The 27,682-nt window shown below is 38.7% G+C and overlaps 1 long non-coding RNA gene across 1 annotated transcript in view; it reads left to right on the top strand.

The window, feature by feature from the left end:
• The window catches only part of LOC141470489 (uncharacterized), a 102,239-nt gene that overhangs the window by 32,643 nt on the left and 41,914 nt on the right, over positions 1-27,682 (top strand). Inside the window, exons 4-5 of the long non-coding RNA XR_012463486.1 lie at positions 11,734-11,839; positions 27,563-27,661. This is a non-coding gene — a long non-coding RNA (uncharacterized lncRNA). The remainder of the gene's footprint in view (positions 1-11,733; positions 11,840-27,562; positions 27,662-27,682) is intronic.

Here is a 27,682-nt window from a genome sequence, read left to right as displayed (position 1 = left end):
TTCTCTTTCTTGACCCATGAGAATTAGAATTGTCTTCTCATATGAGCAGACACAGTTAAAGCACTTCAGTCTACAAAAGAATCACTGGAAGTTTCCAATCCCCTAGCTCTCTGCTCCAATGGAAAAGACAAGCAGGTTTTAAAAAGGCTGAGAAAGATATGGTTATTAAGCTAATACAGTATACTTCATCTGGCTGCTAAAAATCTTGACTGTTAACAGTGATTAAATATAATTGCATCAGTAAAGGTGGTGTGAAAAAAACCAACCCTGACTTTCATTAGAAGCTATCTTTAGGAAACCCTGATTCCTTGAGTTAAAAAGTTTCATGTAACATTGCTGTTTTATTTTGGGTAGTGCTTTGAACATTTCTTAAACCCAGGAATATGTAGAAAGAATAAATAAACCATAGCAGAATAAATACACAGTTCTAAAGTATTCTGCTGGGTTTCATTAAATATCTTCAGTATTTGTGGTTTATTCGAAAAGAAAATTGGGCATAAAACTGAAAAGTTAATGGAAAAATATTCAACCATCTTAAAGATCTGACTAAATAATAAAGATATTTGCAAGAAAAAAAGCAAACGAACAAACCACCAGCTATGCGCCAGATAAAATTTTCATTGAATGGCATGAACAGACTCCCAGTAATTTCAGTTAAAGCTATTGAATTAATTTTTTTTTTTCCCACTCCTTAGGTTGGAAGGGAATCTGTTGATTATTTTACGAGCTGAAAAATGAGGTTGCTAAACTTTTTGTCTTATTTTCATATATATAAAATCTGAGCTATGTCTTGTTCTTAACACTACACAAGCTTTATAGCAGTTGTAAAATTTCTCCAAGTGAAGTGATCTGAAAAAGTTCTTCCTAGACAGTAAGATGTTAACAAATTAAGCAGTTTTGGTATAATGCAGAATACCACATGCTATTCTGCATCCTTGGAGCTGAACTGGGTATTTACAGATTTGGTTTTATTCTGTAGATTATGAGAAATTATGTGAACTGAAACAGGACTGTTAACCTCCTTCAGTGCAATACTTAAAAATGGTGAAATAACCTAATTCTTACCCAGCTTTGTCACTGCCAATGTTAAGAGTTACTGCAAGTATTTATTGCAAGAGCCTCAGTTACTACTAAGACAAAAGTCTAACAGTGATCCCTGTTTGCTTAGAGAAATCATATACTCCAAATATGTTCCAGAGGAATATAAAATATCTTTCGTGGGTATTCAAGAGAAGTGTCAATTCTGAAGCAGAGATAATGTTTCCACTGGAAAACGCAGTAAAAATGTATTTAGCCATTCCCCTAAACCGGCAAAGTCCAGCTCTTGAGGTGGCCTGTGGTGAGGTGCTGAACTAAACATAACGCTAATGTGTCTTCTCCGCATATAGGCACTTTCTGCTTCTAAGTTTTTAAAGATGTTAAAACCATGAAAATGTGTTGATATTTTGGGCATTTAATGAAATCTTCAAAGAATGTGTTTGGATACCAGGTAGATATGCACTGTACAAAACAAAGATAATGTGGATGATGAAAAGTGAGTCCCTTGTGAATTTATTATTCCTATTCTGCTTAACTATTTGCCTTTTATTTTGAGAATCCCAATGTGGAAAAATATTTTTATAATCAGTGTTTGGCGTTTTTGGCCCTCATGCGATTTTGATTCACGAGTTGAAATCCTGTTTCCATGGAAGTCAGCTGAATTGTTGATCAGCTTTGAATTTCTCCCACAAATTAATGGGGCTGGGGGACATCATCTAGGCTGATTCTGTCCATAATGTTGGCCATAGTATTTATCCTTTTATCCCTTATGAATGGGAGCTGTATTCTGGTGGTGATTTAAGTCAAGATTCCCAAATACAGCTGTAACAAATTCTCTTGTAACAAATTCTCTTGTATCAAGAGAAACACAAATTTACCAAAAATGCAAGGAAAAATAAAAAGGTATGACGTGTACGCTTGACACCCTGGCAACATACACACCCTCAAGGGACAGCTGCAGTCACGGTCACGATTAACTTTTAAGTTTCTACAACCAACCCACCTCATTTTTAGTGAGGTTGAGTCGCAGCTGTATAGCCTTCATTCATAGCCTGTCTCTCTTCCAGGTGCTGCTAGGGTATTCGACAGGCATGTCTCTGTTGAAAGGGACTGAACAGCATCCACATAAATGCCCGTTGGACATAAACCTCCCTCGTTACCTTCCGGACATACTGAGCAGGAGGAGAAGGAAAATGTGACCAAGATTTGTCAAAGAGAATAGCAGGGGGGGGTTTGAGATTTCTAGAAGAGAGAAAGCAAGCCAGCAACTCTTGAGATTTGTAGAGGACAGGACAGTGTCTGCAGTGTCTCCTGATGGCCAGGGTGCAAAGCTCATAGATGTGCTGCCATCACATAATACCTGACCATCACAAGTCCTCAGGAGGATACTTGGGTAATAATAGCAGAGCGCTGTGATCTCTTCTTTGATCAGCTTGGGCAAATAGAGCTACTCTGTTCAGGTACTTGAACTTGACAGCATTCTCAGTAATTTTGTCCAAAAGTGGAAGTTCAGTTTGTGGGCTGGTATTGTCCAGTTGTCAGCATCAAGTGACTTCTTGTGCGACAGCTGTCAACAACTCCCTCAGCGGGAGCCGGCAGATCTGCCCCTGCTCCGTGCTGTCTCCGCTAGTAATGGGTGTAGTTTTTCACTAATGACTTTCAGAACAGCTGAAATAAAAATAAACACTTTATCTTTTAGAAAGTAAAAAAAAAAAAAAAAAAAAGTTTTTGATAAATAGTGTGGAAAGAGGGACTTAAGCTAAAATTATTTTAATTGGAAGAGTAAGGAGGAGTGAAGCTCAAAATGCAAGCTCTGATGTTTGTTTAGCTCTAACTTCTAACTCAAAGAAATGGATGTGGTGGGAATTGGCTTTTGTGGGGAGGGTGGGACAAGAATGTGATTGTTTGCTGCTTTGAAAGTGTTTGTTTGTGAGGCATTTGGGTGGGAGGGTGGCAGTGAAAACAGACCCTTCCCCGCCCTGGAAATACCAGGTGCTGTACTTCAGCAATATTCAGATTCTGAGTGTATTTCTGGCTTTCCTAGTCTTTGATCCTGCCATTGAATCCGCGGGGGTGCAAAAATCCACCCACACAGATCCGATTTCGAAATCCTGGCCTTAATTATTTATGGTTTGGTTTGGACAAATTACTGTTCTCTGTGCAATAACCACAGTTATTACCAGAAACACAGAACTATCTGAAACATACATATATACATTATGTATGTATGCACACATTTTTTAAGATGTTGCCTTTATTAATGTTGTTTCGAGGCTTAACTGAAATTCTCATTACTCAGTCTTGCCCTGTGCTGCTTTTCACCTGACCACACTGGCCCGGATTCATAGCAATTAATTTTAAGAAAAAACAGCTCATAATGTTTATAATCTGAAAGCAGTCCTAGGACTAGAAGAAGAACATCTAGCTTTATACACCTTGCAACAAGATCCTAGTGTTTTGTTAAGCTGCAAATGGACTGTACTAGTTTTTCTGCATAAAACAGGCCCCCCTTTTTTTAATGTCTCTGGGCCCTATTCATAAAACTAATCCATCTCAAGTTAGATCATTTTCATCTGCATATGAAAAAAAAAACAAACAATCAACCTTTTAACCAAGAACAGTAAATTTCATGAAACAAAAATAAAATCAGAATTTTGCACCAAAGTCAGACACGCCAGTGCCATTACAGAAGCTGGAAATGCCAGCCAGGACCATTCTGTAATTAGAGTAAGGCAAGCTTGCTAACTTTTATGTATTTCCCAAAGTCATTTTTTTCCTTCTTTTCCCTTTTTTCCTTTTTAATCATGAGTTAATGCTGATACATTTGCTGTCATAGTGCTGACAAATCTGTTCCCAGCACTTGAGTGTTGCTTTAAATTTGGATTCTTATCTTCATTTTTGTCCCTTAATAGACCAGAAAGATACATACTCTCTTCAGAGGCTCATAGGTAGGATATACCAAGCTAGGTAATTTCAGTTACTGCTTCTTCTCAGTTGGAAGACAACTGAAAATTAGCAGAAGCTTTCAGGTAATTCCTCTGCCTGCTTAGAATTGTGTGAAACTGAGTTTTATTTGAAGGTAGAAACCCGTACCCCAGCTTTCAATGACTTGCTGTCCAGGTACTCTCAAACATGTTGCTCATTCTCAGCTGGTTTGTCAAATTTTAGATTGGCAACCAAACCTAGTAACAGCTGGACGTGTTTTTTTCTTCATAAAATTTCATACAGTTGTCCTCCTAAAAGGTGAGGTGGAAGACTTCTCTGTCACACCTCCTACGTGTTTCTCCAACCAGGGAAACCGAACTCATGCTGAAAGCAGAGGGCTTGTGCCAGGGCGGTGAGGGCTCTGCTCTCAGCTGTGCCCCAGCCTTCCTGCGTGGCCTCTGCAGGTCACTTTACCTCTCTCTGCCTTCTTTCCACCAGCACATCATACACTGCTGTCTTGTCAAAGGTCTCCTTGCTAATGTTTGTTGAACAGGCAGACATTTCATGTGGAAGAAGATAGAAATATAAAATACTGTTCCTAAATATTCTTCGCTGCCCACAATACGTTGAGAAATGATGTGCGAGAAGGCCGTTTGCATTTCATCTAATGAGATAGTGGTTCTAGTTTTGATTTTCATCAAGTTAACGTATGCTTTAGGATGTGAGAGTTCACTCCGGTGTGTTATGGATGTGAATTGCAATCCTGGTCTCAGTGTACAAAGCAGTTGCTAGAGTCACAAGCAATATTTGTTTTGCATGTGTTATCATCGAGGAAAGCTAAATGGCATTAAAAGTATTCTAGAATGGAAAAAAAACCACTTTCAAGTAAAAATCATGTTTCTACTAGTGAGTTACCAGAAAATTACGGAACCTCACAAAGCCCTATGTATTTGTCTCACAGAAAATAGTACACTTGCCTTTCAGTAAATAGCATTTATAGTTTTTAAAAATAATACACAGCAATAGCATTTTGCCAGGTTATTAAATAATGCAAAAGACTTTTTCTAGTTTGGTACAGTTAGTTCGTGTTTCCAACTCATGGTTGTATTTAATGCTTCATTAAAAGAAAATTTCTCAAGTTTTTGGAATCGCCTGTTCCAGAGCTTTGGTACTCTGTTGTGGCCTGTGTTGGATTTAACTGTTTTCTAAGCCTGAAATAAACCTCTTGAAGGGATCCTCACTCTTCTCCTGGTGGAAAGTAATAGTAAGCTAAAGCAGAGGGGTCTATTTAAGGCCCTTAATGATGAGAAACCAGTTATACAACGGGGAAGAATTCTACCCTTAATGTACAATATTTTTTCCCCTACAGAATTACTGATTCTATCATGGATTGTATGGATATTAGAATATTTTTTTTTAAAGATTGTCAGCCAAGGTTTAAAAATGACCAGTAATTCTGGAAATGTCAGTGTTGGAAAGCAGAACTTGAGACCTTGCCGATACCCCTTCCAAAGGTTTCAAAGCATTCTCCTCTGCCCAGGAGATCCACCTATAAGGTGTCTCAGGTTGGGATATAGAAGTCCAACCTTGTCGCCTTTCAACCTTTGACTTATTGTAATTTTAAAAAGAAAACGCTATAAATATATACTTGCCTGTTAATACAAAGTGATGTCTTCTATAATAGTTTCCCATAGTAAAAAAATGTCTGCAGGTATTTCTATATGGGAAATGTGGGGAATGTTATACAAACAAGAAATGTGTTTCATCTTTCAAGCTACAAGTAGATTATGGCTTTGCAAAACCTGCAGATTCTCTCTGTAAATTAATCTTCCACTATCTTTTGTTGGTGTCTTTCAAGTTCTCTCGGCTTCTAACTCAAAAGGTAATGATAATGCATCAGAATTGCACCCTTTTAAAAGAACAAAAGCAGGGTACACATCGATAATAATAGTGTAATGACACCAAATCTATGCATGTATGGTTTAGTATTATTTACCTAAATGCTCATTCATTGGCACGTAGGCAATTTCTTCGATGCTTTATCTGCTTCTTATGTTTTGCAACACCAGCCTGGCATCATTAGACATCCACCCGCAAACATTTTAAAGATTTTTCCACACAGCCGTAAAATTGCACCTTCCTCGTTGAATGTAAAATCAAGCACACCTGTAATAACAAAGCAGTGGAATAGTATGCATCTCTTCCTGGATGTTTAACTGCATTGCAGTAGAGCTGTGTGGTGGTTTGCCTTCACAGACTCAGTAAAATTAAAGGTCGTGTCCGAATGCTACGTCTTCCTGTTTAAAATGAATAGCTTGTAAATGTTTATCTCAAGTAGAAGTGAGAACGTGGTCTACGTTTGTGCTCTCTAATTCCCATTTTGAGAAACCGTGCAGAAAAATGGCTTCATATCCTTTCATGTCCTTCTTCTGCTGTTAAACATTTACATCTTTGATTTTAGTTCTTTGCCAGGTTTCCCCCTCCTCGCATTTGGATTTCTGGTTGAAGCTTGCAGATTTATAGTGGGTTACATTGTTTTCTGCCGAAAAGAGCGAGAGAAAGAAATAAATCCAGCGCAGAAGTACTGAGAATTCATGTACGGCGTCATACAGTATATAGTTTCTTTGTGTTCTGCCAATATGTATTTCAGTTTAAAATGTCTTGAGGCTGGTTGGGACTATTTCTATAGAGAGAGGACCAAAGTATACAGTATATTGGCTTCCATTTTGCTGTTTTTGGACAGTCAGGGCTGCTTTCCATTTCCTACAATGTTCCAATATAACTAAATCACATATACTCTGTAATGGAGGCTTCTGAGACCTGGGGCTTCTGTAAAATGTAAAAGAGCAAAGTAGTATTTATACAGTATAATATTTTGATTCGCTAATGAGCTGTGAGGTGGTTGTTATCATGAACTACTGTGCAGCAAGAAAGGTTCCTAAAACATGCATCAACTTAACTCCATCTCCGAATCATTGCAGATAACACAGTGTTTAGTTTCTAATTAGACTTGTGTTGTGCTAATTCTCGTGAGTAGTGTAAGTGATTGACATTCTGCATTTTAGTGGCAAGTACCAGAGCAGCTGACTTCAGCTCCGGGATGAAGCCAGCATACAGCTGCTGAGAAAAGCAAGCCCTTCAGAGAAACTGATTTGCAAGATTAACGTACGCTGATTGGTATGGCCTTCTTCTGAGGGGGAAGGAGGAAATAAGGCACGTAGTCTTGAATTAGACTGATGATATTATAGTCCTAAAAGGATTAAGAAAGAAATGTTTAACTGAAAAAAAAAATTAAAAAAATCCTCTGAGTAATAGTCCACAAATTATTTATTTCCTTTGGATGGTCTTTTGCACTATTTCTTAGGAGAGGATTAACATTCTTCTTCTACCATGCCTCAATCCCCTGCATTTAAAATACAGATGGTTTGCCCTAAGTCCTGTTTTCTGTACATGTGAGTAATAAGTGTAACCTTAAAGGCAAAATCTTATGAACTATTTCTTGATGGAACATGCCAGAGCAGCATAGGCATTTTATGTAGCTAAAATTATTTCTGAGTCATTTTTGCTAGCATGTTTTCTTTGTGGTCTTCTCAAGTCAGTATTTATGGTAGTCCAGTTCCACTGTGGAAGTAAAAATAGCAATACGGGTTTGGTACAGACAGTCTCATTGAACTAGATCAGGTTATTTTAAGGTACATCTTCTAACTTAAACTCTCCAGTCAGGTCCGAATCTCTTCAGTCAGATTCTAAATGTTAAGTTCAGCTTTTTCAAATCATCATCATGGTTGCGTTGAGCGCTAATGAAGAGCGTGCCTGTGGCTCTTGGATGTTACTCGGGTAGCATTTGAGTTTTTCACAGCCTTTAAAGCTTTACTCATTTCAACCATTGAAAGTACCTGTGAGGTAGAGCAGCGCTGTTTCTCTCTTTTACGGACTGGAGGCAAATGGCTCCGGGTAGGTCCCTTGTATGCGTTACGGTTACAGGCAAGGGGCTGGCTAAGGAGTGGCGTTTTCTCAGGATGCTCAAGCTGTGGCTTGCTGCAAATCCCATCTGCCCTCTCTGCGTGCAGCGTTAGAGGCCCTTCCTGGAACAAGCTCCTCGGGTGATTTATCTGCATGAGGTTGCCGGAGCAGGGTCCCTGGAAAGGCAGATGGGACAAATGATGGCAGACTCGGACTAGTTGCGTTTGGCAGAAAACAGATCGATGGAGTATGGTAGTCACGCTATGGGTCAGAATTTCTATTTAAATGGCATTCCTTGTGGATTTCCTTGCCCAGTCTAGTATAAATATCAGTGGTACCGTGCAGCTGTTGGGTTTTCAGAATTGCTAGGTGTGCACTAGAGGCTGCAAAAGGTGTGTTTGTACAAATCACGAAACAAATAAAGGTATTCGCTTTTGTCTGCATGCTTCGGCCTGCCAGTAATACTTTTTTGGCAGGCTATATAAATAAAGGTCTGATTTTGCTTTGTCAGTTGATACTGGGGTGAATTAAGTTAAGACTTGAAAGCCTTAACAATATCCCAGGCAATACAAATTAATCATGAAGTAAGAATGATAAAATTTGTCATCTGCTTGAGAAAGGAAGATGTAATATAACCCAAACCTCCTATTTACTTCCCCTCTGACCCCATTTCTTTTTTTGTCTCTCTCAGAAAACACAAAAAGACATCTCTGGACCCTGTGAGAGCATTAGGAAACTTTAAAAAAAATAATCACATGGCATAACTACTCACTATGGTCAACATGTTTTAACTATATGAAATTGCAAACTGCTCACACTTTATTATACTGAGTAAAGATCTTCTGCTCCTTTCTTTGAAGATGAAACTTGTCTTGGACTTCACTGGCCATGGAATCAGACTTACTGCAGATCCATGTTGTAGATTAGGTCATTTGCTTATATTTCAGTTACGGTGTTTTTTCCAGTTTCTCTTCTACTGCTGTTCTGTTAAAGCAGTGCAGCTGGCTGGAGGGCTGTAGGCATTGAAAGGGCTGGGGCATTAAAAATAGAAGCTTTGGGTCCTTTTTCATAGTCAAACAAATTTTTATATCCCAAGTGCCGTATTTTATGTTGCCCAAGGAAAAGGATATTGTTTGCTGCACTTTAAAATAACACAAAAGCCATTCCAACTCTCCTTGAAGCCAGAGGCAAAATTCCACTTGCTTTCAATGGGAATTTGCAAAAGACCCATGATGCAATTTCTGTCAGAGTAGAAGAAAGCTGTGAGTCCATAGTACCATGCAAATGCAAAATGCATACATTCCCTTTTGGTTTTGATGTAACTAATTCTTTGATGATTTTCTTCAGAGAATATGGAAGTGGTTGGTAACAGAAAATAGCTGCAACAAGGATTGCTGAGACACCCCTGTTCCTCCAGACGGTTGAAGGGATGGCCTGTAAAACAGGAATTTGCTGTCTGTAGAAAACCAGCCTGATGGCTGCATAGGACATTGCAGTCAGGACTCGCTGTTAAATATACCCACATCAGATAAAGATGATACCCACATAAAGATACCCACATCAGCAGCATGGCAGGAAAAAGGAATTTCTCATGTTCTCTCCACATGAGCTCGTACTTAAAATTCTCCAGAACAATGAGACTTCTCTGCAGCTGTGAAGAGCCCTAGGGCCTTGTCAGGCATTCTTGCTCTTCTCAGCTTATTCTGTTGCACCTTGATAGAGATAAGACTAATTATTAGATCCTCAGCTTTAGAATCCCTGCAGTTGGTGCACAGAGTCTTCTTTATCTATCCTGTTCCACTCTAGCCTCACAGCTTACTTCAGTGAGATTATATACTTGCTGCTAATGGCAGAATTTGGCTACGAGGAACGGACATGGTTTTGAACTCCATGGGATGTTACTGATGTGTAAATCTTCTGATCTCTTCCAGATAGTGGACACTCCATCACCTTTGACAATATACTTTGCCTTAAGATTGGAAAATAGTTAGTGATTTTGGTTGGTCAGCTTCAGGAATCTTCAAAGGGACCCAAATCTTCAGAAATTGCTCTTAGGGAAGATTGCATCTTCTAAAATCACATTGCCCCAAGTTTTCAAAATTTCAGCTTGCATCAATATTCATGAAAGATCCAAGCTCAGCGATATTTGATGAAAGAATACCTTTATGGAAAGTACTTTACATGCACAGTAGATGCATTTTAGAACCCATTTGAAATACATGTGTAGATTCTGATATTACTAAAAAGGCAAAACTTAGCAAACGGAAGCGTTTGAAACTGGGAACTAACATGTCAGTCTTCTGCTGCTGGAACTGGATTTGAATTAGACCTGTATGCTGCTGTGTGGCCTTTGACCACATAACACATCACTCCACCATGTGCTGTAATCAGTATCTAATGATAAGTAAAGAACTGAAGAATCAGGGGGTAGTGGAAACTTGGACTTGTGACTGTTAGAGGCCCACGATGGTGTCTGGTTGGTAGAGCTGCTTATCTGTGATGACCACTAACTTCCATCCAGCTGTTTTTTGAAGGTAGAAGAAACTAAGTCTTGTATACAACTATTAACTTAGAATATGTATTTTTAAACATGCAGTCGCTTGCAGTAGACAGGAGAGTAAGGAGTGTTAAAACTCAGATCATACCGATGGTTATTTTTTAAGATAAACGTGAAGCTTAAATTGAGACAGCGTGTTGGCAATAACAGCTGATGTAGATGAATGGACACAGGCAGTCTAGAAGTGGTTATGGTACACGTGCGACGACCGGACTCTCAGTCCAGGCAACATCCAGTGAGAGAGTGGTTCAGTCCTGCACCAAGTATGTCTACTGTGTACTCTGTACCACCAGCTAACAGGATTTGGAAGAGGCAGTGAGGAGAAGAATGCCTTTTATTTGATCTTCGAAATTTTGAGTTTAGGTTTTTGAAAGATGAGGGGAGTCAAGAAAAATACAGAACAAGAACTGAGGTGTACTTTGGACATTCTGTAACATTTTCATTCTCATCTAGATCTATGTGAAGTTGCAGTATTTGTGTGTGTGTGTTAATTTATCTCCTTGTTAATGTCAGTGAACTGGCTCTTTCTCAAAAATAGAACAAGCATTTTCCTACTGGTCTGGGAGAAAAGGCTTTTCTGGTGTTTATTCTGATGAATTCAAAGATATTTCGCAGAGATTTTTACCCATGCAGCGACCAAATTTTCTGCTTGTATGAACTGGCACAGCATCACTCATCACAATGCAAGCTTATGCCAGTTTATGTGGTAGATGATTTGGCCTCGCTGTACAACAAATGGTTTGTTTCTCATTCTCCCAGTTCCCAAGTAACCCAATAGAGGGAAAGTTTTCATTAGGTTTTGAGTGTAGTTTTGCTCTAAAGTGTATACTCTGTGTGAGTGGTCCCAAGCCAGCAAGGTGGGACTTAGGTGTATATCTTAAGGGAGATACTGTACTTGAGTTAATATGTTTTCTGGGTCAACTGAAGAAGGGAAGAATGTGATTCTGTGATTAAATCCACCGAAGGGTCAATCCCTGCCGATAGTCGTGAGCGCAGCTCAGTTCAAAAAGTTCAAAACCACTGCTTAAAGGAAATGTGCAAATATTTTCCATCCTTTCCTATGAAATGACATTGTTTACTGTTTCTTGTTTATCTGCTCTGCATGATATGTCACATTTATCAGTAAAACAGACTAGTAGGGGGTAACAGTACTTAAATGTTTATTTTATGATGTTTTGGCTTTTGCTGTGTTTATTCTGCATTTTCTGACAAAAATCATACTCAGGTAGCTTTTTCTTCTGCTGTTACAGTTTATCTGTCCCAGGCTGCCCCTAAAAAGATGAAGTAGTAATCCAGCAAAATGAACTCAAGACACACAAAGAGGAGACATTCGAGACTAATCTGCAAGGAGTTCAGGTATTTGCGCTTTTGTTATGTATACCAGTAATTGGTGCAGGGTGTGGGGTACTCTGCAGTTTATGCACTTGAAGAAGAATGTTCTTGTTAACTCACGCAAGGTGGTGATAAAACAACATAAAATAAATGAAAAAGTCACAAGAAGGATTAAAGCTGTGTGGTCAGAATGCCACCACGCAACTTCAAGACGAAGCCAAGGTTGAAAAAGTAGCGTGTCCGAGTTGCAGCTCAAAGTTCAACACATATTGATGCTTCTGGATGTTCCATCTCATCTGTTGGCTGAGTCCGATTTTTCTTTCTATTACTACCCAGAGAACTGATGGCCATCTGAGGAACGGTGGAGAAAGCAGATTCTTTTCTGATGTTCGCTGGAGCAAAATGAACGGGCTCTCCTCTACTGATGGGCTAAGGCACAATAAAACTCCCAGTGACCTCAGGAATGAGATCCTGGGAGCTGCGTAAGCCCTGGGTGAGGCCTGCAGTGAGGGTGAAATTCGTTTTGGTTCCCAAAGATGACAGAAGGTCCTGTGTACCTCTTGATAGGCCTCAAGCATTTTAGTGAGATTTAAGTAGTGTATGTGTTGTGTGTACAGTTGAATGGAAATAAGACATTTGCAGTTCTTCCCAGTGCAGAAATAGGACTTTGTAGTTGGAAGGGTAATCTAGAGAAAGGTTGTAAATTTCTAGATTGTAGAAAAATAGATTTTTGTTTTACGAGCACATACAGGGAAAAGTAGCATAGGTCTGTTCAGTCTATGGTATGTGTCTCTGAAGCAAGGAGAACAATTGTGTGATTACTTTTCAGAGCTCCTTGTGAGCAGGTGATGACACACGTGCTATAGATGAGCAAACTGATAACTGAATAGCAGAAAGTAATTATGTACATTTTTTTATTATGATAATAGTATAGAGGTATCGACTGTACACAGCTAGGTCCCTTTATAGCTGATTAATTCAGTGAAGCAAATGGGATTGCTAACAGGCGTAAAGGTAAGAGTTGTGTTTGCAGAGTGCATCAATACAAAGTGGATTCAGAGAAAACATTTTACTTGTATAGTCATTACAATCTTATATTATCTCATTACAATAATTAAATTGTTACAATTAACATTGCAAACTATTGTTCATAATTAAATATTTTAAACAAAACCACAAAAGCAGAGGTACCTCCCAAGGGCATATATTTAACGGCTATGTCACTAATATGTGAAGAATCAGTCTTCTTAAATGTTATACCATATGTGACTGTCTGAAAAGCAAATATGAGTAAACAGCAAAGTCACTCAATATTTTTTTTAATTCCTGAACTACACACTGTATCAGCTTCCAGATATTTATTCAAGTTTGTATTTTATTATGTGTGCATTCCCGTGGTTTTGGCAGTGTGTTCGTAGACAGCATTGATGTACTTTTTCGGATTTTGCTACCAAACTTCTTTGACTTTGTTCAGTTTGCTTCATCTGCATGAGCCTCACATAACTCATACACAAAATTGGAATTAAATCCCAGAGCAGCAGGTTTTTCTACACGTAATACAGATGTAACACATGGGACCAGTGAATGTTGGTGTAGCATTAGTAGTACTTTTCATTTCACTATTTTGTCTTCACTGGCTTTTTTTTTTTTGTAACATTGATCCTCCAATGCAAGTAGTTCCTAGCAGCAGCATCACAAAATGCAAGTCAGTGGTGGAAACTGTTGGTTTTCTTCCAAGTGTTTTTGAACCTTGAGTCACACCACTGGCCTTCAGAAACATCCTCAGTCTCTCTTTGGAGCTGCGGTTTTTGCTGTAGGAACAGGAAACTGCTGTCAGAATCTCCTAATGTAGATTTAGGAAAAGTTTCTCTTCAACTTTGAAGAGTGATACTATTTTCCTATAAGAAGATTAATTGCATCTAAAGCATGTTAATTTTAAGCCTTTTGAAAATAAGTACGCTCAAGATTAAAAAGTGTTTAACTACCCAGTTATGCGGCTTCTTCAGAAGAGTTAACACTCTTAAGACAGGAGAAATGAGCCTTATACAAATTTTATTGACAATAGATAGGAAGAATAGTGCCTGAGAACATTCTGTAACCTGAAATTAAGCACTAATTATGTACCTGAAGGTGGTGGTCAAATCAAACATCCAGTATTTTAGATATGAGTTACTGACCTTACTTATGTTCTAAAAACTCACAGTTATGGGGAAATAGGCTTAACTTCGAATTTCAGGTTGTGATCATTCCAATACTTCTAATTCCCTCAAAATAAGAAAAATCTAAAAGTCAAATTTTCCTCTTAGAAATTTCAAACTATATATAATTTGAATAACTATGAGTAACAAGCTACTTTAGAAAGGAAGATTTTTTTTCCTCCTTTAGGGAAAAAATTACACTTAATACTTATTGCAAACCTTTCATATTTTTAACACTAGCCCAATACACTATTTTCTAAATAAATTACAATTCTAATATAACAAAGCTACTTACAAGTGTTGCTATATTCGAGATATGCAGATTTTAATTCATTTTGGTTTTCACAGAAGCAGTACTTCTATTTCACAAATTTTCTGTAATTTTGGGACCTGAAAAACTTGAAATCAGTGTATTTATCACAGTCAGTATTTCTAGAAGATGATGGCATTTTAAAAGGAACTTTTCCTAATTGGAAAACTCCACAAAACTCTAAGAACCCTAGTCCTTCTCAGTCCAAACCACTGTGCATTGAGTATAGGAAGAATTAGAATCAAAATACTAATAGAGGATATGATACAGGATTATTCCACTTAATTGTGTTAATCACTTCTTTCATTCCTGTTTGCTGCATCTTGTAACCAAGGCGATGGTTTCAGAAAGTGCAGGAGTATCGGTTACTTTTTTTGGACATTGATTCTGCATTGAGTGGTGACAGTGATGTCTGGGTGCTGTTAAGCTGATGGTGACGTTCGGATGCCTGTGTTTCAAAATGACAGCTTTGCACCTATTATGCAGCCCAGGCGTGAGCAGCTCCTACTGCAAAATGAAGACTAGGTAGCAGTGGTTAGTTGGCTGTCAGCTGTAAAATCTAAATGCAATGAAGACATTGGGGAGGAAGAAAATAAAAAATTAAGACATAATGGTGATTTAGTTGACAGCCTTCATGTTGGAGGTTCCTGAACTTGTGATCTAAAAGCGTGGTTTCCTTCATAATGTTAAAGAAAAAAAGAATTTTATTTTTTTTTCCTTTTTCCTTTATTCTTTTTTTTTTTTTTTTTTTTTTCTGGAGGCAGGGCACTCATTGGACTAAGTAGTATATATTGAACGCTAATGTGGGGAGGGAAGAGGTTTTCAGATGTGAATTAAGCTTAAGTTACAATGACTCATAACTGACAACAAAACACCCAAGAAGAGACATGAGACAGGATGAGATGAAATGAGACAAGCCATGAAAGAAGGGGCAGATTTATGAGTTATCGGCCTACAGATGGAATGTGAAGATATATGAGTGGAGAATGAGATCATCACGGAAAAGTATGCTAGGGGAAAAGGAGGGGGTTCACAGGACAGATCCCAGTAGCCTCTTGCGGGTAGTGGGAGGATTGATTTAAGATGCAGGAAAATTAGTAATAAAAATCATGCAAAGATGGCTTAGATTCTGAACCTCAGAGGGGTTTGATTTTCCTCTCACTACACTTCAAAAAACAAAGAAACGATAATTAGGATGACCCTGTGTCTCCAACAGTATGTGTGGAGACCGTGCACCTTGATGGTAATCCCACCTAGCTAAAATCCCATAAACACACTTTCAATTTTGGTAATGCAAGGCAATTTTCAGCATTTTAAGGAAACTGCTGCATTGCTTAGAATAAAGACAGGAGGCAGAATTCTTGCCTTCAATCTAAACAATGCAGTAGTTTTCTTAAGACGTTAAAATTTGCCTTTCATTCCTGAAACTGAAAGCATACTTCCAAGTAACTATGTCCTTTGTGCTACACTGCAGCCAAAGCGTTTCTTATGGGTTATAAGTGGTGGAATTGATTGCCAAGTCTATTTGAATGAAATTTCAGTTGGCACAATTATAATCCATTTCAAAATTCAGCATCTTAAAATTTCTACCTAAAAGACAAACATAAATACTTGGCTGCTCACAAAGTATTAAATGGCACATAAAGATCTGTGAAGTTTCTATGTTACTTTAGTCGCATCCCCCTCCCCTTTTCTAATTTTGTTCTCATATCCTGTAAAGAGTGATTAGGAGGATCTGTTCAGAGCAGTGCACAGAAGTCTGTTATTTAGCTGAAGCTGCAGAATCAGTTGGCAGTCTCATGAGAAAAACTTTTCTGGTGGAATTTCATCTTACATCTGATTCTGATAGGACTAGATAGGAATTGGGAAGAGGCAAAAGAGTGTTTCTCACAGATTCAATCATTTTTGCTCCGTGTCGTAGCTAACAGTACTAGGGGACGTCTGTGCTGCTGGTCAGATTGAATTAAATTTCATTAAACTTGGTAACTGATGGATAGAACTTGAGGTAAGCAATAAAGCAGTTTTGATTCTGTTGAATGTCATTAACTTTTTGTTTGAAATTTAATTTTGAATATAAATGTGAACTACATTAAATATTCATGAAACCTCTATTATTCTAAAACTGTGTCTGGAGCTATTTAGTTTTGGGTGGAACTGAAAAAAATAATAGGGTTTTTTTTTCCTTAAAGCAGGAAAATTAAAAAATACTGAAACAGTTTTGCTGAATTTGAGCTAGTAGGCTGAAACAGGATTTGGTTAAGCCTCAGTCTGTAATATTTTACATTTTGATTAACTATCGCTGATTCACTTAACAGCAGTGTGCAAGAAGTAGGAGTTCCCTTTAGGAAGGGCTGGAACATCTGAGCCTAAGAATGAGCATGTGAGCTTAGTCCCAGGACTCATCCAGCAGAGAGAGGGTGGATTGTTCAGCCGCTGGGACTGTCACCTGTCCTCAGCACTGGCCAAAACCAAATGCCTAAAGAAGTCTGTAAGAACAAGGAAATTGTGTATCATGTTTTGACCAAGTAACCCCTTGGTGTTACTTCTACATCCCAGAGATGTACACAGCCAAGCATAGTTTCTTTCTATTTAATTTAATAATCCTCAGTGGATTTCTATTCTGTAAACTTGTGCCATCTCCCTCTGAGACCAGTGAACTCCGAGCATCCACGTTACTCTGTAGCAAGGAGTTCCACAGGTTAACACGTGTTAGGAAGAGGCACTTCCTTATTGTTTGTTTTGAAACTACTTCCTGCTAGTTCAAAATGGAAAGATGCTTTATGGAATCTGATGGCAAAACTAGAAAAGGATTACTGAGGTTATATTTTTGAAAAGTGATTCATTTTTAGAAGTTAGAATGGTGTGCTAGATAGAACACAGTTAAGTAATCCTGGACAGCGTAGCCCTGTCAGTGAGATACCTACTAACCTAAAAGGTCTGTAGATCAAGAGAAATTATGTCTTAGCAGCCATATCAATTATAAGTATGGCCATATTTTGTAACAGCAGAAAAACTTACGATAGGTTCCAGTTAAGGGAAGTGTTTAAGCGTATGTTTAACTCCAGTGCCGTGTTTCAGACTAAATATATGCTAGGGTACTTTACTGGGTCTGGCTGTTATTCTTGAGGTACCTCTATATTTCTAAAATTTAATGCTTCTGGAACACGTTTTGTTTGGGTTTTTAAAAATATTTGTTTGATAAACACCATACGCTTTTGACTTTGCTGTCGTTTGATGTGTGTTGGATATCCTTCATTTTGTGTAGAGCGCTGATCCTAATTGGGATCTCATTGAGATCAACGTGTTCAGCGATTTTCAGCCTTCCAGTGCTAATGGTAGAGAGAAGTGGGAAGAGCAGAGGAAGGGTGCATGAGGAACTCTGCCATTTAAAGAAGACAGGAAGAAGAGAAATCATCAGTCTGTTACATACTGAGGCACAAGATCCCATTAGAATGGGCTATTAAATGCTTAAATACTACTTAAATAGACAAAGGACAGCAGAAAGACTTTGAGAGTTAAATTGTCAAATTTTCCACCTTCTAAGAGTTTGATGGTACTTTTTTTTTCCTGATAGAACAAGTGTTTTATAAACACACCTGTGGTTAATGAATTAGGACATTGCCAGAAGTCACAAGGTGTGCTTAAGGTTAGACTGTTCTTAGACTCTTCTGTTCATAACAGAGAACATGTATAAGGTTCTACAGGTCCCGTGGAGCCCCTGCCCATCACCGAACCCTCACGTTATGAGATGAAAAGAGTGAGCAGATTTATCTATCCTTCAGAATGGGCATAGCGCAGAGTTGGAAATGAGCAAGTTGTAACTGCCTGAGCTGCTCTTTGCCCTCAGACACGGTCGCTCTTTTGTAGCATCTTCTGTTAAGTAAAAAGCAGAGCTTTTTGCTGTGTTTGTAAAACACATTAAGAGCTTCAGATGGAAAGCAACAGAAAGAGCAAAGTATTAAAATTACTATTTACTTACCAAGTTTTGCAGACTGATAAGATTATTCCTGCAAAACCAAACGACCAGCCGAACAAACATACGAAATCATGATATTGACAGACTGATTTTAACTAAATTACCATAAAGTCTTGCTGCCTGTGGGAGTTTTTCCGTACTGGGTTTCATTTTGAGAAGGTTTATTAATGCAAACAGACTTTGCATGTTTTAGTCCACTGAAATTGGGCTGTCTTAAATGTAAAATCTTCTTTTTGGCAAATTATTATAGTAAATATAATGTATGACGTTATATTACATGAGTGGTATTCTTAAATGAGTCTTATAATAGAGTTACAGGTTAAAATTCAAGACAAGCTGTGTATAGTACAGTACTTGACCATGTAGATCCTGAATTCCTTTTAGGCAAAGATAGAACTCGGGAGAAGACAAATACCTTTTGTTTTGTTTTGTTTTCATATGACATACTCGGGCACTGAAAGATTAGGGCCAGAATGTCAAAAATCGTGAAGTCCTATTTAGACAGCAGAACAAAAGGCTGAACTTCCAAAAATGCTGACCTCTATTGGCCCTGAGCTATTCCAAATATCTGATCAGAAGAGTTGAAGCAGGAACTAGTCGATGCTGAGCTTGCTTGAAAATCTGACATCAGTGGTGGGCTTTTAGCACTGGAAAATAGAGAAGCCGGTTTTGAAATCTCTTTCGGTGCAGGAAATAAACCTGGATGCTTAAGCTTAATCCAGTGTTTTGAACAAAACAAGTTTCTGGGTTTTGGTAAGTTTTTTTAAGAGGCAGACAGTAAAGGGGAAAGAAACAGAAAGAATAAAAGGCCATCCTAACAATGGAGAGGCATAAAGACAACAGGAGAGAAGGTGTAAGAAAATGCCATGAACAATACGTTGCTGGCAGTGAAAGATGGAACCCATCAAAAGAAATGTCAAGAGTAGCTTGAGATGCCAGAAGTAGTAAAAAATGGGATTATTTCCATCATGTGTTCCTGTTGAGCAGAAATCAGAAGGAAACGGTGAGGATCGGTACATTCGGAAAATGGTACTGCCCATCAAGACATCATAAAAGGACACCATAAAGCCCACCTTTATGAGATTGGTGTTGGCTGGCAATGACCACCTTCGTTGCATTAGGAAGATCGCTAATAGCTGTATTTTTCAGGTAAGGCAGGAAATCAGGTTATTTCTAAATTGAATTGGCTGAATACTGTTTATAAACAAAATAAATGCAGCCTAAGCAAAAAATCTCAAAGATAAACTTCTAAAATCAGTGACTTTATGCATCTTCCAGAGGGCGTATATGTCTCGTGTATACTCGGGGTTCATACCCATACAATAGCAGTATCCTAACACAGAATACTTTAGTAATTCTGTCTGTTCATTTTCTTTCTTGAAGCCGTTTGCTGCATTTCAGACAGGTTAAAATGGAGTGTTTTCCTGACTCTTGGGACTGACATTCAGCTTTCCTATTATGTCTTATTAAAGGCTCTGTCAAGTTTGAAAATCAGTAATGTTAAAATAAAAACAGTGTCTAGAGAGAGAGGCACAATATGCTTTAGTTTTCCAGGATGTTAATAAGTGAAGAGTGGGAGGGAAGGCAGGGCTCACTACAGGACTGAAGGCTACCTTAGTCTCTTCTTTAACTGGAAAGAAGGAAAAGGTGTTTATTTTTTAGAGAACAGCATGTATATGTATGTACTCAAAATACTGATTGATTTGCTGATATTATTGACAGACATGGCATGCATTTCAAGTCCTTGAACAACAATTTGCAGTAATTCTGTTTTCCTTTGTGGAGATAATTAAGCCACACAGCAGCTGTCTGGCAAACATTAGCGCTCTACTACCTGGTCCCAGGAGAGCGGAAGCAAGGCAGGAGTGATTTGACCAAGCGACTGCAGTTACTAGATGGCAGAACTGGGGTGAGAATCAAATCTTACCAACCTCTTTATCATAAAGGGATGCATGTTAAGGCTGAGAGGGGTGGACTCATAGTGGTTATACTTAAAACAACTCCTACAGTGTGCTATGCAAATGCAGAAGAGAAAGTAATTTTATGTGTAGAGAAAAAAAGATAAAGCTGTGCTAAACACTCTACAAACACAGAATAAGAGGAATCCTCATCTCGGCACTGCTCAGTTTAACTATCTAAAGGAGGTGGAAGTCTCCTGTAAATTCCTTTTAAACCATAAACCAAGGTAATCTCTGTCGCAGCTGAGAAAGATTTAAGCACGTATCTTGATTTTCCTCTTGAATCAAGACCATATATTAAAGAGGACACCTTTCAGTTATAGGTGTACTTTAATACCATTCCTCAAAACGTGACGTACATTGAGTTATTTCACAGAATCACAGAATCATTTAGATTAGAAATACAAGCTTCCAAAAACCTCATATGGTTTGTACAATATCCTCCTTCTCTATAAATAAATAATATATGACCTTTGTACTCTACAAGCCTAGTAAAGACCCTGGCAGGACATCACACAACCTCTTAATATAACTTCCCAGCTATTTGTGGAACTCTGCCTCCGTGTCACTGAGAAACAGAGTTGGAGGTGACAGTTCAGATTTTGCATCCTCCTTCCGGAGGCCATTTCAATCATGCAGCCAGTTATGTCTCTTACTGTGCATTTATAGCTTAAGGAATCATTTGCAGTTGAAAATAGTCCTGGGCACAGCAAAGATGGACATTGCATGCACGCAAAGGTACAGCTCTGTTATGCTTTAAGGTACTGAAATTAAATTTATGTTTACTGGGTTTCTGTTTCAGTGAAAATGATAAAAATAATAAATGTGATTATGTAGAGTACAGTAAAGATGCAATTTAGAATGTTAAAATATTTATGTGAATTCTCAAATACCATCCTAAGTAGGTGTTATGTTAAAATTGCATATTAAAACAAAATATGCATTTCCCTTCCCTACTTAATGTCGGTTACTTCGAGTACTGAAAATATTTTTCAGTTATTTTTCAGTTTGCTGATTTTTCTTTGCTTAGGTAAATAAACTTACAAGTTTAATGAATTTAAACTTACAACCTTCAATACCTAAACTTCTTTCTGCTTTGATAATTAAAATGAAAAAAACTAAAATAAAACTGTGTAAAATGCAGGCATGCCGTTTTCACATAGCCGTATTGTTTTCAGATGTTCATCCATGTTGCATTGCCCTGGATTGAACGTATTAATATTGGAAGGAAATATGCATCCAACGATAGGAAGGCTTTCTCAAGTCTTTTTGTTGGGTGTCAGGGCTCAGCAAGCTGTTCAGCCTGGGAGTACGAAGTGAGCAAACCTGAGCATCCTGTCGCACGTGCCAGTGGATTAGCTTTTGTGTAAAGGAGTGGTTTTCAGACTTTTGAAGTTTGTGACTGCCAAACAGATTTGAAAAGAAGAGTGTATATGTAGACCCTCTTTAAGTCTTTAGAAAGATTGAGTTTCTGTCCAGCATGTATGAACTTGCTCTCTGAGCCACCTGCCATAGAGTTCATTTCTGTGTCCTCCTCGGGCCACCCAGCACAGGCTGCGAGCTGCAGATCTCCCGCCACCCAGCTTTTTACGCAGAGTTCTGATAATCCGCAGCCTTTGAGAGAAACGGCGGGAAAGAGGATGCGGTTTTCTAGGCTCGCACATACAGACCAGCATGTAGGCCACCACGGTGGGCTTTCCTTGGTGATGGAAGTGGAAACTGGATTTGGGTGACAGATGCACTTAACTGCAAGGATGCTTGTTTTTCTGTTAACTAGAGTTCAGTGGTTTTTTGGTGGCTGGTCAGCGTAGGTTTCTCTGGGTTACAGAGAACCACTCACGTGCATAAGTTTAGTCAGATGCCCAACCTTCACGGGTCATCCCCGTAATGTGTCACTGGTGAAAAGTACAAAGGGCGTTGAATTTGTCACATGCGTTCTACTTTTTCAGGGCAGGAGTACAATTTAGAAGTAGAGATGAGAATACAGTTTCCATTTGCACTGTGCTACTCCAGTGACGCTGAAATAATATTAGTTATTTAGAGCACATGTGGTAAAGCGACCGCTTTAATTCAGTGTAGGACTCTGGAAAATGCAACAATATTTCAGGTGAAAGCAGCTAGTAAAAAGCAAAGATGGTGATCTTGTAAACTGGGTATTCCTGGATTTTAGACAGAATTTGTGTATTTTAAGGTTATACCTGCATTAGCGGTACATCATTTAGTTTATACACTTCATCTACATCTTTGGAGCTACATACGGGTTTGTTACTCTCTAAGTGTCTAATTTGAGGATATTTTTATCAACGATTAGACAAAGAAAACTGAAATTAAAGACTTAGTCTTAGACTTCGCAGTCTTCCATTGTTTTGCTGTTGAATTAATTAATGCTCAGTGCAAAACTGCAACTGAAAACTTAGTTGCCACTGAAAGGGAAACTCAAATATGTTTTATGGATAGTTCATTTTTCTAGCTTTCCTTGTGGTTACACAAACACTGTATTTCGGTGAGAATAAGACGAAGTTCTATGGGCAAGTCTCCGAACCAGGACAGACTCGGTGTAGTCACCAGTCTTTGTGCAAATTTGCTTCTCTTGACTTTCCTCCTTCCCTGCTGCTGGAGCTAAAAATGGTTTGCAGCGTTTTGGAGTCCCAGAGCTTGTGGCCCCAGTTACGTGGGTATGTTCTGTGAGAACTAATAGTGCCGCTGGAATTCAGAGTTGATAAACGCTACTATTATTTTACAATTATATCTTAAATGTTACCTGCATTACCCTCTCAGGACAACACACTGCACTTCCAGGGAAGAAACACATAACATGACATGAAGAAAATGAGAACATATTTAAATAGAATGTCTCCAGGATAGTCTAGGGAGAGATTAAACTGGAATTCAGCTGAAGTCTTTTGTAGGTATGTGCACTAGTGAAGAATTAATGGAATGGCAGAGCTAAAGGGATATGCTTAGCTTGCCGGTTTTGCCCCAGCTGGTAAAATTTCATATATAATTTCTAATACAGTGTCGTTTGAATGTTGTGCCATGTTTTGGTTTGCTTTTAGTTTCTTTGAGAAAATAATTCCAAGGCTTCTTTTCTTTTCCTGCTGTTGTTGGACAAGGTTTCTTTCAGCAAAATCTAACTGATTGACTTATGATAGGAAAAAGTGCTGTGAAATACAGTATATAAATAAACAAAACCACAAAGGCTTTTTATGTGTTTGTTCCCCGCTAACTTCTTTCTGTGATGATAATCTCAGTGATTATTTATAACTGTATGAAAACAGTGTCTATCTGCACGAATACCGAGAAGACACACCTGATTTAGTTGTGCATATGAAGAAAGGGAACTACATAAAATATTTTTCATTCCTCTTGTTAATTCTTGTTTGAAATCCATTGAGCATTGTTATTCTTTTGCTGGTAATGCACAGACAAAAGAGCAGACTGTCACCGAAGACAATTCCTTAATTCACGTTTCAGAGGATAAAAACATAGAACATATTACTTTATGGATATGTATGTGCATAGATAAATGTATGTAAGTTATAATAGATAGCGGTATAGTAAAGCTCTGGATCAAGTAAAGCGGAAAGAAATCGCTAGTGGCATTGCAATATATAGATGGTGGTTACGGTTAGAGAAAACCTGTTTAATCTCTGAAATTAGCACTTGCTGTTTGTAGGCATGCAAAATACGGTGTAAGCGCTGCCACCGCATTTTCTAGGGGAGGCAAGATGTTGTGGCACTTAATGTGCTGTAGGACACATATGGCATGTGAAGGAGATAACCAGAACAGAGCTGGCTTTGAGAGCTTGGAGCAAAGGCAAGGCATTTTATGTGCAAAGGATCGGGCTCAGATTGGATTCTCAGTACTGGCCGCATAAAATTTTAATTTGCTTATAGAAGCAGAGCAGTTTGAAGTGATAGGTTTGATGGTAGAAGCTGAGTATTGGTTTTCTTTTTGATTGATTATTTATAATTTAGAAAGTTGTTATTATTTGTTTTATTTTATATTATATTTTTTAAATATTATTTTAAATAATTGAGTAATGTTTGCGGTGCAGATATACACAAATATGTATATATCCATTGTAGAAAAAAACCCATAAGAAAAGAAAACAGATGAGATTTTGATCTGTTCAATTTGATATTGTATGTGTACGAAGACAGTCTATTCTTGGGAGCCTAATTTGTACTGATGATCATAAAAATAATTTTGGGGAGGGAAAGAATGTATCTGAAGCACTTTCTGGAAAATGTCATTAGCAAGACTAAATACTACTCCTCCCTTGAAAATGAAATCACAGTAAAGCACCCTGCGGAGAGTTTTGCTCTTTGTAGCCAAAGCGTAACTGTGCACAGGCAACTGTCAGAGTCCAGGCGAGGAATATACTAATCTCTCTCTGCATGGGGGCAAGCCTCGTTAGGCACATGCACATCTTTGTGCGATTCTTTAATTCACGTGTGCGTTTTCAGTGCAGCGCTTTGGGGAATAACAAATGTCGGGCCTATTCAGTACCTGTGGCAGCAGGTGCTTAATGAAAACCATATCGTAAATTTTACCTTGGAACTCAGTTTCTTGGTTTACTCCCTTTGACTTGAAGGACACAATCAGGCTAATTGTGAACGGCTTTAATATATTTTAATCTGTAACAGATTTTTTTTTTCTGATGAATAATTATTACAGCAGCTGGTTTTTGGAGTATTTTATTAATACTACTTTATTTCTTTAGAAATGCAGAAATCCGAGAAACAGAAAAATGAGAGAAGTTATATTTTGTTGCTGTAGTGTTATTTAAAACTTTTCCTTCAAGATAGCAAGCCGCATCAAACTCCTTTCTAATGAGCCATGCTTTGGGAAAGGTGAAAGAATACATGAATAATACAGCAACTACAGCTAGCTGATGATATGTTAAAAAGCTGCACTTCCTTACCAAAATGCTAGGCACATCATTGCTTGGAATTAGTAAGTTGTGAAGTTTTAAATGCAGTCAAACACAAATTGGATTCCATCATGGGTGTGTTTTCCTTCTTAATTAAAAGATATTTGGCTAGTGACATTTACAGGCTCTTTCACTGTTGGATATGCTGCTGCTTGTGTCAGCAGTAGATTTTTGCACAGCTCTCACGCAGGAAGAATGAGGAAACATATTTCGGCGTAACATTCTGAAGAGGCATAAAGTGAGAGTTCAGCCACTGCAAAAGAATGGTTATCATGTCCTGGATAGAGCTTAATCTGTACAAAAGATGGTTAGAATTTTTCAGTGTAGATTTTGGCACGAGGCCTTCCTTAAAGTGAGGTTTGTGGAGGGTTTTTTCCTAACAAGTTTACAGACCCGAGGGTAACAGAAAAGACGTGATTATAATGAGCCCTACTTAATAAGCGTGGTCCTAGTTTCCTGAAGCTAAAACTACCTTCTCAACCACTTTCTAACAGAGGAAGATGGTGTATTTTTGCTTTTGGTACCGGAATGCTTGGAGTAATTGCAAACATAGTAAACATTATTATCTCCATGACTAGATTTTGCAGCTCAGTGGTGTAACTGAACAGTAACTGAAGAGCAGGAACAGCTCGGTACAACCTTTGAACAGTCCTGAGGGGCGGTTGGGGATTGTTCCTAGGAAACACAGCATAGTGTAAAAAGTAGATGATTTTTTCCCATCAGTTAGTTTCTCGCATTCAGTGCAACAGGATTTCTTTGCTTCGCATACTTTTGCTCGATCTTATAGCAACTGAGAAAACAGTCAACAATGAAAACCTGAAGGTGTAAGTTAAATTCATAGATTCATAGATTCATAGATTGGTCCAGGCCGGAAGGGACCTCCAAAGGTCATCTAGTCCGACCTCCCCGCAGTCAGCAGGGACACCCCCAACTAGACCAGGTTGCCCAGGGCCTCGTCGAGCTTCACCTTGAATATCTCAAGGGAAGGGGCCTCAACCACCTCCCTGGGCAACTTGTTCCAGTGCTCCACCACCCTCGTGGTAAAGAACTTTTTCCTAATATCCAATCTAAATCTCCCCTTCTCCAACTTAAAACCGTTGCCCCTCATCCTGTCACTGCAGGCCTTTGTAAACAGACCCTCCCCAGCCTTCCTGTAGGCCCCCCTCAGGTACTGGAAGGCCGCTATGTGGTCTCCCCAGAGCCTCCTCTTCTCCAGGTTGAACAACCCCAGCTCCCTCAGTCTGTCCTCACAGCAGAGGTGCTCCAGCCCCCTGATCATTTTGGTGGCCCTCCTCTGGACCCGCTCCATCAGGTCCATGTCCTTTCTATATTGAGGGCTCCAGACCTGCACACAGTACTCCAGGTGAGGTCTCACCAGAGCAGAGCAAAGTGGCAGAATCACCTCTCTGGATCTGCTGGCAGCACTTCTTTTGATGCAGCCCAGGATGGGATTGGCCTTCTGGGCTGCGAGAGCACATTGCCTGCTCATGTCCAGCTTCTCGTCCATCAGCACCCCCAAGTCCCTTTCCTCAGGGCTGCTTTCTAATACCTCATCCCCCAGTCTGTATTTATACTGAGGATTGTTTCTTCCCAGGTGCAGAATCCTGCACTTGCTTTTGTTGAACCTCATGAGGTTCATCTGGGCCCACCTCTCCAGCCTGTCCAGATCAAAAATTGTTGCAGAGATCATCAGAATACTGTATTCTTTCTATACAGTTTGATGTTGTCATGCAGTGATGGAGGTGCGTTGTTCCATTATCAACTCATATGGACTCTTTCTTGATTTTGATAAAAATAGTGATGATTATTAATGTATCGAGTCAAGGCCATGGAGCTTAATTAAATTGATACTTTGGGTTGCTGCATTGCATGCTCATGAGATTCAGCTACAAAAAGCTGAAGCTTTTTGCTTTTATTAAAGTATTCCAATCAGGGTGAAAGTGCATGAGCCATGCTGTTCATAAATACAAATGTGGCATTCTTTCATAAGGGAGAGTTTTTGAAATGGTCGCAATGAAAATCTGAGCCTTAGAAATAGCAAATTTTCCAGTTTGTTTAAGCAACGGTCATATTTTGAACAGCATGCCACTGAAAACAGACCTAATGAAAAAATTAAGTGAGCTTTAGACTTATAATAAATGTTATGGGTAAGAAGCTTTTGTAGATGAGACCTTATTTTACAATTGCTTTCACTTAGATCAAAATGTATGGAATCATTTGGTACTGGCTTCTGATGGGTTGGGATGTTGTCTTGGACAGTTCAGTGGGACTTTCAGATATGTCAGTACTGAAGTTTGGCAGCGCTTGCGTTCCTTGTAGCATGGAGAATAAAAGTAATTCTGAAACAAAATCCTTTTCTTTATTTCAGATTCACTGATAACATGCAAACCAGAGTCTTCTTACTGCTGTCTGTTCCAGATACGATGTCAAAGCAAACAGGGGAGACTTAGAAGTAATGTGACATTTGGTAAGTCACCTAATGTGCATT

This window comes from Numenius arquata, chromosome 1, assembly GCF_964106895.1.
Source record: "Numenius arquata chromosome 1, bNumArq3.hap1.1, whole genome shotgun sequence".
In the NCBI taxonomy this organism is placed as follows: domain Eukaryota; kingdom Metazoa; phylum Chordata; class Aves; order Charadriiformes; family Scolopacidae; genus Numenius; species Numenius arquata.
Note: the sequence above shows the minus strand (reverse complement) of the source record. Positions and strands in the feature narration are given on the sequence as shown.